Source organism: Octopus sinensis, linkage group LG7 (genome assembly GCF_006345805.1).
Source record: "Octopus sinensis linkage group LG7, ASM634580v1, whole genome shotgun sequence".
NCBI classification, from domain to species: Eukaryota; Metazoa; Mollusca; class Cephalopoda; order Octopoda; family Octopodidae; genus Octopus; species Octopus sinensis.
Window position 1 is genome coordinate 23,609,278 of NC_043003.1, and position 13,794 is coordinate 23,623,071.

The following is a 13,794-nucleotide window of genomic DNA, read 5'->3' on the forward strand; positions in this document are numbered from 1 at the left end:
AACCATTTCGGCCGGCGTGCTAACGATTCTGCTAGATCGTACCTTAATAATAATAATAATAATAATAATAATAATAATAATAATAATAATAATAATAATAATAATAATACTAACAACAACAACAACAACAACAACAATAATAATAATAATAATAATAATAATAATGATAATAATAATAATAATAATGATAGATAATATTAATGGTTTCAAATTTTGCCACAGGGGCAGCAATTTTGGAGGAGGGGATAAATGGATTATATCGACCCCAGTCTTTCACTGGTACTCGATTTATAGAGCCTGAAAGGATGAATGGCAATGTCGATCACGGCGAAATTTGAACTCCGAACGTAGCGAGAGTATTTCGTCGTGCGTGCTAACGACTCTGCCATTTTGCCGTCTTAATAATCTTTTCTACTACAGGCACAGGGCCTGAAATTTAGGGCCAGAGTTGCCAGTCGATTAAATCCACCCCATGCAACTGGTACTTAATTTATCGACCCCCAAAGGATGAACTGCACCGTCGACCGCGGTGGAATTTGAACTCAGAACATAGAGACAGACGAAATACCGCTAAGCATTTCGCCCGACCTGCTAACGATTCGCCATTTTAATAATGATAACAATACAATAAAAGCATTTCTGTGCTACTAGATTTCGAGGCGGAGGGTTATGTGAAAATGTCTAGTCTATGATTTATAAATTTATATATGGGCATAGTCGTAAATAATTATGATTAAAATACGTAGGTAACCCCTTTAGATTAAGCTAAGCATTACGAATCAATTTCCTATAATAGAATAATTTATTTTATATTCATGTATCTTCCAGCAAAGTTATTACATACAAAATGTTTCTACATCCGCTGTAGACTGTTAGCTAATAGGTACAGATATATAATGTAACCTCTCTCTCTCTTACTATATCTATATATATATATATATATATATGTGTGTGTGTGTGTGTGTGTGTGTGTGTGTGTGTGTGTGTGTTTTAATAATAATAATAATAATCATATAGATAATATATTATACATATATAATAAAAATAATATATATATATATGTATATATATATATACGTATGCATATATGGGTACAGGAAGTCACCAACAGTAAACAACATGAAATACGAAATCAAATGAGTTCAATGCGCAAACAATGAGAGAAAGAAATGGAAAACAGGACGTGTTACACAAAGAACAACCCTTCATCAGTTTTCGGCTACCTATCTACTCCGCATTTCGAGCATTAAACGAAAATATGAGTCTTCGAAGACAGTTGCTCCCACAAGTACGAAAATAATATTTAGGATTTATGGAGGGTCAATGTTGGGAACAAAACAAGACAGTTGAGACATACGAGGAAACCGAACGAAGACAAATATGGAGGGTCCTTAGATCAGAACGAGGGTAAAATACCGAACACTGGAGAAATATTGTCTTTGAGAGAGAAAAGATAGAGAGAGAAAAGATAGGAGAGATAGGATGCGTCCAGTTCTTAAAACAGTCCTTTAAGAAATTAAAGATAATGACGTGAGGAAAAGAAAGATGGTCGATGGTTACGTGTGAGAAATGAGAAAGAGAGAGAGAAGGGGAGAAAGAGGGTGAGTGAGATAGAAAAATATGAAGGAGAGAAAAAGGGAATTTAAGAAAAGGATGAGAGAGAAAACCGTATAGAGTAGAGAGAGTGTCTCTTCTATCTTTTCCCTTGTCAAGAAAATATTTCTCTAGACTTCGCTATTTTACCCTCGTTCTGGGCTAACGACCCTCCATGTTTGATTTCGTTAGCTTTCCTCGTCTGTCTTAACTGTCCTGTTTTTTCCCAACTTTAACCCTCTAGAAATACCACATTATAAGTTGGTATTTGTAGGAGCAACTGTTTTCCAAGTTTCATATTGCCGTTCAATGATCAAAATGAGGAGTAGATACCGGACAACTGATGATGAAAGGTTTGTATTACTTGCCCTGTTTTCCATTAATTTCTCTCGCTGTTTGGGTAGTGAACTCATTTATTTTCGTATTTCCTGTTGTTTACTGTTGGTGAAGACCTGTACCCATATATGCATATATGCATATATATACATACATACATATATATATATATTATATATAATATATATATATATATAATATATATGTGTGTGTGTGTGTGTGCATTATTTATATATTATGTGAACACCTAGAATCCATTTCCAAGTAAGTTTATATATACATACATATATGTGAGTAACAAAACTGTATAAGTGTCAACTCACTACGGCCGTTTCGAGCAGCTCCTTTAATTCATGAATGAAAGCATTGCATCATTAGAAAGAGAACAGTTCTTGTCTGATGACCGCATAGGCTTCAAGTAAAATGTACAATTTAGAAGTTTACATATATTCATAACATCAATAGAGTGCAGATATTTACAATGATTCCGTTCCTAAATTTTGGCAGAATGAGAAAAAGGAAGATGGACAGTATAGTTACAGACAACCCAGAGAATCAGCATATATACAAGCACCAGACATACACATCTATGCATATGCTTGTCTACTCACGCGTGTGCGTTTCTAGATACAGATTTATATATATATATATATATATATATATATATCTATATATATATATATATATATATACCATATAGATATATATAGATAATATATATTACATAATATATATAATATACATATTTATTATATAATATATATATATATAATATATATATATATATATATATATATATATATATATATATATATATATATATATAATATTTATATATATATACACAAGAACAGAGAGGGTTAATGGATAGAGGAACTCAGAAATAAACCTAAAAGTTTTGGGACATAGGAGACGAAGAAATAAATAAATACAAGGCGGAGTCAGACAGGCAAAAGCAAGTAGACGTATACGAAAAGAGGAAAGCAACTATGGAGAGTACAATGAAGTGTAATATGCCAGACGAATAATCGGAATTAGATATATATCTAAAATAATTACACACGCACATGTATATACACACGCTTACACGCACATACACCACACTCACATGCTCAAATACACATAAGTATGCTCACAAACTACATACATACAAACACATTTATATATATATAAGAAAAAAACATATGTATTTGTATATACATACGGGTATACACAAACATACACGCAAACACCAACATACATACATACATGCATATACATATATATATAAATATATATATATATATATATATGAACGTGTGTGGAAATTTAACTTCCATATATATATATATATATATTCCATATATTTGCAATTCATTTACTTCCATATAGATGATAAACATTCAACAAGAAGTAGAACAAGGTCATAACAAATTAGAAACCATATTTCTGGCAGAGTTTGGTTTGGCGTAGATTAAAAAAACAACAACAAAATAACAAACAATAAAAACAGATATATTTCAATACCTAAGAACATAATTGATTGTCCTACTAAATGAAAGATAATTCTACAGTTAATCTATCTATAATATATTGTATGATTGGTACGTGCAGATGTTCTTTTGGCAAAGTTCCCGTTTACAGTTCCCTCCAACATATTGCTATCAATACCGAAGTAAACCAGTATTGGTTTTTATAGAATATAGTTTGGCACTCTGGCCTTCCATTATTATATTTTTGAACGATGTTTATTTATTTGTGCAAATAGAAGAAATAGTACCTACCGTATGATTGTTTCTGACACAAGCAGTCTGCTGTGGTTAGTGTGATTCAGTTTTAGTATAAGTATTTAAATATCAAATTTTACAAGAACCATATAATGGGATGTGCATAGGAAAGGTTTACTGTTCTGCAGGGAAATGTGATGAAGGAAGGACGGGCTGCGGTCCTTGGGTGGTTTCCTAGGGCTAGACTTCCAGAATGGGCATGCTGCTATCTTTATCTTGAAGCGTATGAGCCACTGTAGTGTCTTTTGAATAGAAGCAAAAACAACGAAATAATTCTCAATGAGCTGCTCTCTTTTTCTCTTTCTTTCTCTCTCTCTCTCACTGTATATGTATGTGTTTATCTATCTATTTATCTATCTATTTCTGTGTCTCTGTCTAAGTATCTATTTACATGTATACATACACACAGACACACACATACATACATACATACATACATACATACATACATACATACATACATACACACATACATACATATAGATAGATAGATAGATAGATAGATAGATAGATAGATAGATAGATAGATAGATAGATAGATAGATAGATAGATAGATAGATAAAATATGTAGGGTAGCGAATATTTTTAGAAATTTCACTGTCAGTGGCCTAGCATGTATAAAAAGTTAATAGAAAACATACTCTCAATATAAAATAGTATACATTTAAACACAAGGGAAACTATCTTTAACAGGTAATTTTACACGCTTACCTGTTAAAGGTAGTTTCTCTTATGTTTAAATGTACTCTATTTGATAGCTATCTAGCTATCTAGCTAGATAAATAGATAGATAGATAGATAGATAGATAGATAGATAGATAGATAGATAGATAGATAGATAGATAGATAGATAGATAAATAGATTGATAGATAGATAGACAGGAAGATAGATAGATACATACATAAATAAATAGATAATAATTTTTCTCTCTCTCAATCCCTCTCTCCATCTCTCACTATATGTGTGTGTGTGTGTGTGTGTGTGTGTATGCGTGTGAGTATGTGCGTGTGTAAGCATGTAGAATATATAAGGTAAACAACTAATAAATAGGCTATTTGTTATTTATACTACATATTCAACAAAATCGAATCTGTAGTGGATAAATAAGTATATTGTGTATATCTTAAATATATTCTAACATCCGATACATTGAAACAAGACCGAATTTTGTAAAAGATTGAGTGATGTGAACATCAGGTTCCGATAGATGTTACGCACATCACTCTAAATCTTGTCTTATTTTTCTCTAGGATTAGCTTTACAATTGCGAAATACATAGTTAAAGTGTACTTCACTACTTTTGTTGGACATGGCGGCGCATGTAGTTGATGTTGTTGGGAAGGATTTCAAACAATCTGACATATTGAATGCCTGGTCATGAACCCAAATCAAAAAATGTTTCTCTGTCTCTGGTTTCCTTGACCACCAGAGAGTTTAGTTTAGAAGATTGCTTTCCTCTTGCAAACAGCTTTCATTATAAAAAGTGATATTGTAATTCAATCTTGTAGTTTCATATATAACTAGCTAGCAAATATTAAGCCGTTCATTTTTTTTTCTATCTTTCGTGTTTTCCTTTCCATCGCAGTATCAACGTATATGAGATGGGATATAAATGATTAAAAGGTTAGAATAGTGAGTCACCTTGCAATTCTACAATGTTCTCTGTCAGTTGTTATATTTTCTACAACGGAAAATCTATCTATCTATCTATCTATCTATCTATCTATCTATCTATCTATCTATCTATCTATCTATCTATCTATCTATCTTCTATCTAGCTAGCTAGCTAGCTAGCTAGCTAGTACATATCTATTTATCTATCCATGTATCCATCTATCTATCCTTGTCTATCCTTGTGTCTTTGTATTTATCTATTTCTCTATCTACTTATATATATAATATAATATATTATATATATATATATATATATATACATGCACACACACAAGAATAAAGGTAATTGACAGTACACAGTGAAAAATATCAATGACGATAGTAAATTTTTCACCATTTCTAGTGGTATATTTTTTAATATTTATTCATATTCAGATCAAAAAATGTCTGGATTTCATAAGGAAATGATAGAATACTGCTCAAATCCATTTTATCTGGTGTTATATCATCGTGTTGCCAGCAACACACAGTAACACGAGATAAAAAGGATTTAAGCAGTTTTCTGTCATTCCCTTAGGCAATTCAGATATTTATATTAGAAATTATATACAGAAAACATACCAATCGAACGGTTATATCCTTTTATACATTCACACACACACACACATATATATATATGAATATATATATATATACATACATACATACATACATATATATATATATATATATATATATATATATACATATATATATATATGCGCATATATACAAATATATATATATATATATATCACATATATATATACACATATATACATATATATACACATATATACATATATATATACACATATATATCTACATATATAGATATATACATACAAATATATATATATATATATATACACAAATATATGTATATACATATATATGCATATGCATATATACCGTTGTCGAGATCTAGATCGAATCGCAGGCCAGATGTGAATAGTAGCAGGGACGCTGGGACAGGTATATTGCTGCGCAAGGTGACTATGCTATGTCGAAGGAGATGATGTTAAAACGTAGATAACAAAGGTCTTTTGTTATTATACAAAACCAATCGAAAAACCTTTTTGATACCACTTCGTATATATATATATATATATATATATGAGGACTTGTCTTCTACTAAGGCCTTGTGTGTGGCTTTGGTGGACAGAAACCGAAAGAAGCCCGTCGTATATATACTCTTTACTCTTTTACTTGTTTCAGTCATTTGACTGCGGCCATGCTGGAGCACTGCCTTTAATCGAGCAACTCGACCCCGGGACTTATTCTTTTTGTAAGCCCAGTACTTATTCTATCGGTCTCTTTTGCCGAACCGCCAAGTAACGGGGACATAAACACACCAGCATCGGTTGTCAAGCAATGCTAGGGGGACAAACACAGACACACAAACACACACACATACATATATATACATATATACAACAGGCTTCTTTCAGTTTCCGTCTACCAAATACACTCACAAGGCATTGGTCGGCCCGGGGCTATAGCAGAAGACACTTGCCCAAGATGCCACGCAGTGGGACTGAACCCGGAACCATGTGGTTGGTAAGCAAGCTACTTACCACACAGCCACTCCTGCGCCTATATATTTATACGTATATATTTATACATATGTGTCTGTATTTGTACCCCCAACATCGCTTGACAACCGATGCTGGTGTGTTTACGTCAACGTAAACACACCGATAGAATAAGTACTAGGCTTACACAGAATAAGTCCTAGGGTCGATTTGCTCGACTAAGGGCGGTGCCCCAGCGTAGCCACCGTCAAATGACTGAAACAAGTAAAAGAGTAAAAGAGTATATATACACATGCATACCTATATACATACATACATACATGTATACATGCATACATACGTTCATACTCCCATACATACATATATACATACATACGTACGTACGTACATACATACATACATACATACGTACGTACATACATACATACATGCATGCATGCATACATACGTTCATACTTCCATACATACATATATACATACATACATACATACGTACGTACATACATACATACATACGTACGTACGTATGTACGTACATACATACACACATACATACATACATACATACATACATCCATACATACATATATACATACATACATATACACATACATACATACATACATACATACATACATGCAAGCATGCATACATACATACATACATACATACATACATACATACATACATACATACATACATACATACATACATAAAATCTCATATTCACTTACTTGCATTCGTTGAACTGATGCCTGCAAGTGTTATGCCACGAATCCATACGGGATTGGTTCCAAGAATGGTGACTTATTTTGGGATACTGGCGTGTTTTTTCACAAGACCTGAAGGATGTCTCCTGAAACAAACGCTGATTTCTTTAGCCTTTGCTTCGGCTTTCATTTTGCTGTTTTTAGTCATTCTCTAATGGAAATCCAGTTCACCCACACACTTACACAGATACACCCTCGCCGCACACGCCACACACATATCTCTTTCTATATATATATATATATACATATTCATGCAAATAGAAATGTGTTTATATTAAATATATATATTTATATATATATGTACAATAAATCTCAGAGCGTGTTATAAACAGTAGCTACAACATATCGTGACGTATATTTGACACCCCACGCCACCCCTATATATATACATATATATGTATGTATGTATGCATACGAGGTGGTACAGGCGCAGGAGTGGCTGTGTGGTAAGAACCTTGCTTACCAGCCAAATAGTTCAGGGTTCAGTCCCACTGTGTGTCACCTTGTGCAAATGTCTTCTACTATAGCCTCGGGCCGACTAAACACTTGCGAGTAGATTTGGTAGACGGAAACTGAAAGTATCATGTATATTTGTGTATGTGTGTGTGTGTGTGTGTGTGTGTTTGCATCTGTTTGTCCACTACCATCGCCTGACAACTGATGGTGGCGTAACTTAACGGTTCGCCAAAATTGACCGATAGAATTAGTAATAGCCTTACAAAGTTTACATCCTAGGGTCGATGACTGAAACAAATAAAAGAATATATAGGATGGCGGTGCCCCAGCATGGCCACAGCTCGTGAGCTGAAACTAGATAAAATTAAATTAATTAAAATATATCTACATACATATATATATATATATATATATAATATATATATATATATATATATTATATATATATATATATATATATACATATATATGTATATGTATACACTCTTTACTCTTGTACTTGTTTCAGTCATTTGGCTGTGACCATGCTGGAGCACCGCCTTTAGTCGAGGAAATGGACCCCAGGTCTTATTCTTTGTAAGCCTAGTACTTATTCTATCGGTCTCTTTTGCCGAACTGCTAAGTTACGGGGACGTAAACATACCAGCATTGGTTGTCAAGCGATGTTGGGGAGACAAACACAGACACACAAACATATACACACACATGCTTATATATATATACATATATACGACGGGCTTCTTTCAGTTTCTGTCTACCAAATCCACTCACAACGCTTTAGTCGGACCGAGGCTATAGTAGAAGACACTTGTACAAGTTGCCACGCAGTGGGACTGAACCCGAAACCATGTGGTTGGTAAGCAAGCAACTATCCACACAACCACTCATACGCCTATATATATTTTTATTTTTATATCCATTCCTGCGTATACATATACGTACATATGTATAGAGATGGTTGCACTTACAGTATATATGGAAATATCTTCATTACGTATGTCAAGCCACGTGTAGGTGTTCGCTACAAATTTCTTAATCTAATATGTGACAATTCATTCTAATTGCAAACATAACATACGCAAACAAATACATTCTGGCGCTCACATTTACGCATCTCTACATCTGAATGTACCCTCCCCCTACTACCATCCCATGCACAGAATTTATATATGAAGATGTGTCCCCAAACATCTCACAGCGACCGTATTCAACTGAGAACGTAGCATTTGCTATGGTTAATTTTACTGCGATGATTCAATTACGACACATTATGTCAATGAATATGCTTCTACGTTTGTAATTAGTTTCGTCTCCTCCCACTGAGTAAATGATGATATTTTCTTGATTTCAGTTATGGAATTAGAATATCAATGTTGTCCGTCTTTCTATAGAGTGTTTTCTTTATTACCAGGTAACTAGCTACTTTGAAAGAATGCATCATTTATTAGTTACTGAATATCAATTGAACATCGTTGTTAATTACCGAAACAAAAGCATCTTATGCGGTCGCTCGATTTGTTAGAAATAACAGTGAAATATCATTGTAATCTTACATTACTAAATTATAAATATATTGCGAAGTCATAGACCCGCTATGCTTCAATAAAGATGGTCTGGTTAGAATACATTTGATCATACATTTGCTCAATGGGTGATAACAACATCGAACTTAATTCTGAATATTTGAGTGACGTAGGGTTACTTCAAATGATGAAAATGGTCTCTGTTTCTCTATCTTTCTATCTGTAAGTTTGCCTGACTCTCTCTGTCTCCCCTCTCTACCCCCTCTTTACCCTTCTCTTTCCCCTCACACTTCTCTACTCTCTACTCTCTCCTATCTCCCCTCTTCTTTGCTATAACTACTGCAACTGAATTGCACTTTTGTTTACAATAGATGGATAATGATACGAGAGTAAATAAATATGCAATAATTCATGATTCAATGAATAAAATTTCGCTTCGCCATCACACCATCAAGGTTCGATTCTTCAGCATTATTGCTTAAACAATGTTTTCGATAATTCAGATCAACTCTATCTGGGCTCACGGAAACTGTACAGAGGCCCGATTGTTCTATTGTACATGTAATTCAATGACACACCATTGTCACACTTTCTGTCACGTTGACCCACCCTGAGAAATATGTTAGGGATTCAGATTTCTTCGGGATCTTTTCAAAGATACATGTTTGTTACATAAACACCAATTATAATAGCAGGTCATTCAATTACTTGAAAAAAAAAAAGATGATCTTGCACCGTCGAAAGTGACAGAAATCCATATGATTATCAAGGCGGCGAGCTGGCAGAAACGTTAGCACGCTGGGCGAAATGCTTAGGGGTATTTCGTCTGAGTTCAAATTCTGCCGTGGTCGACTTTGCCATTCATCATTTCGGGGTTGATAAATTTAAGTACCAGTTACGCACTGAGGTCGATGTAATCGACTTAATCCGTTTGTCTGTCCTTGTTTGTCCCCTCTATGTTTAGCCCCATGTGGGCAATAAAGAAATAAGAAATCCATTTGCTTATCACTTGAGAAATCAGCTGCTCTCATGTATATGTTGTCTCTTCGCTGCCATGAAAGAATAGAGCCCTAATTAATTGCATACTCTATACACAGCACATTTGCAACAAGCAACATAATATTTCTTACATATGAGAAGTGGTGCTAGGTGCTACTACTACACTGAATATAATCTTAGATGTCTAGGAGAGGAAAACTAAGAGATTTTACAAACTTACGTTCAATAAATCCATTAGAATAAAAAGGAGCATTCCGCCGGTTACGACGATGAGGATCCCAGCTGATACGATCAAAGGAACAGCTTGCTTGTGAAATTAATGTGCAAGTGGCTGAGTACTCCACAGACACGTGTACCCCTAACGTTGAATGTGCAATTTAGAGATTCAGTGTGCAATTAGAGATTAGAGATTAGAGAGTGTGCAGTTAGAGATTCAGCCTGACACAGAATGTGACAAGGCCGGCCCTTTGAAATACAGGTACAACTCATTTTTGCCAGCTGAGTGGACTTGGGCAACGTGAAATAAAGTGTCTTGCTCAAGGACACAACGCGTCGCCGGGAATCGAACTCACGACCTTACAATCGTGGAGCGAATGCCCTAACCACTAAGCTACGCACCTTCACACACCGTTGGAAAAATAGTACTTAAAGAGTCCTCTATTTGTCTAATCTGCTGTTGCTATAAACATTTGCATTTCTGAATTGAAAAGAAATTATATCTCTCGTCAACTGATAGCGTGCTCCCATTTCCCCACCAGTCTTCAATTATTTTATCTCGACCTGCGCTAAACCTAATCTCCCGTAACTTCTATTGAAACTCAAAATTTTCACTCGGCTATTATTCTCAGTGGAGCACAAAACAAAGAAATATTTCTCAATCGCTGTAGCAATTACAAAAGATGTTGATATATGTTTCAAATATATTGATAATCTATTGGAATATAAAAATATGGAAATAAATGTATAAAGAATGAAGATGGTCAACGCAAAAACAACCGATATAATAATAGGTATCTCGGAATTCGTATAAAGTGAAACAATAACATATATAATAAAATTTTCTCTCAGACTAAACATATATGCAACATAAATGAAAAAAGTGCACTTCCTCAATGCTCTTATGCATACACTCTTTGTCACCGAAACAAAACGAAATATTCCCGATGTTTAAAGATGAAAGCTATGTTCAGTTACAAGGTTAGCTATGATATAAATTTCAGACGACTGTTCTTATAATAAAGATTACTATAATCGTCTCTGCTATAAGCACAATATCTAAAATCCGTGATTGACTGGTACTTATTTCATCGACTCCGAAAGTTAAAGCTGACTTCGGCAGTCAGGGTGAGCAGGATGTGTGGGGTGCTCTGGGTGGAACGCGCTCCTATTGAGTAAGGTTGTAGTAAAAGATTTTTAACTATTTTTGTTTTGTATTGTTTACACGTTTTCTGTTTTAAACATCTCTTGTCCCTTGTTTTGTATTCTTCCTACATGTTCTTGAGTTCGGCCCTTGTCGCCAAATAAGAAAGGATTGCAGGTAGAGAGTTTCTTCTTTTTCTTCTCCTTCTTCTTCTTCTTCTTCTTCTTCTTCTTCTTCTTCTTCTTCTTCTTCTTCCTCTTCTTTTTATTCTTTCTCTTTTCTGCTCTTTCTTCTTTCCTTTCTTCTTCTTCTTCTTCTTCTTCTTCTATTATTATTATTAGTATTATTATTATTATTATTATTATTATTATTATCATTATTATTATTATATTATTATTTTATTGTTGTTGTTGTTGTTGTTGTTGTTGTTATTATTATTATTATTATTATTATTATTATTGAGTGAGAGAGCAGTGCATGCCATCAAAGAGACACTGGGGTAAAATATACGAAGCCCAATATACCCATTATGACTACCCCTCTGATACGGGTACACTAGGCACATGCATTACAACCATATGTGCGCGACATGGTGATCTCATATCAAGATAAACAGTACAGGACCTTACAGGTGGGGTCCAGTTAGAATTTTCTTCTGGTCGAGTAACCCATCCTGCTCAAAAGGTTCCTGAATGAGGGTTGTTTAAGGATGTTGAACGAAACACCCATGTTTCCAGAGGTGTATTATCCAAACCTCAAAGAATCCCTCCCAAAGCATGGCTATGATGCTCCCCCACTACTTCTGCTTGTGATCAGAGATGAACATATCGTCAGCCACAAAGGGACATGTTCAACTGGATAAGGTCAAATAATTGGAAGGCAAATCTGTGGTATTGAGCAGAATATTTGCTGTAGCCCATCTTTTACACAAAGACAAAACAATGTACATGATAACACTTCCAATCAGTTAAGATCAGAAGCTATGAGAGCCACCGCCTGGTACTGCATCGGGGCATTTATTATTATTATTATTATTATTATTATTATTATTATTATTATTATTATTATTATTGTCATTTACTTTTAATCTGCATGTTTGATGCAATCACTTGCCGGAGCACACCCAGCGCCCTAGGGCAAGTGAAGGTTAAGAATTGTTGAAATATAGCTGAAAGCTTGGGGAGGGGAAGTAGAGATATATCTCCATGTAATGCAAACACAAACATTTACATTGATAGGGTTTTTCTAAGGATGTGGGCAGTACTTGTTAGCACAATCTTTTGGATTTCCTTGAGACATGGTTTTCCAGGGATATTGTCTAGGTGTTTCTGACATCTCTTTTTTATCATACCTAGGGCACCTACAATAACAGGAACAGTTTTTGTTTTAAGATTCCACATCCTCTGTATTTCGATTTCCAGGTCCTTATATTTACTAAGTTTGTCAAATTCCTTGACAGATACATTTTTATCAGTGGGGACGCTTACTTCTATTAGTCTGCAGGTATTTTCTTCCCTGTCTTTCACAATTATGTCTGGTCGATTAGCCTTGATCGTTCTGTCAGTGTTGACTGGAAAATCCCAGAGGATGGTGACATCTTTACCTTCAACAACTGGCTGAGGATGGTGTTCATACCAGTTAGCAGGAGTGTCGGATTTGTAGTGTTACATATCTTCCAATGTATATACTGTCCTACCCTATCGTGGCGATTTTTGTATTCGTTTGGTGTCAGCACAGGACATCCCGAAACGAGATGGTATTGTTTCGTCAAATGTGTCACAGAATCTGCATTTAGGGTCAG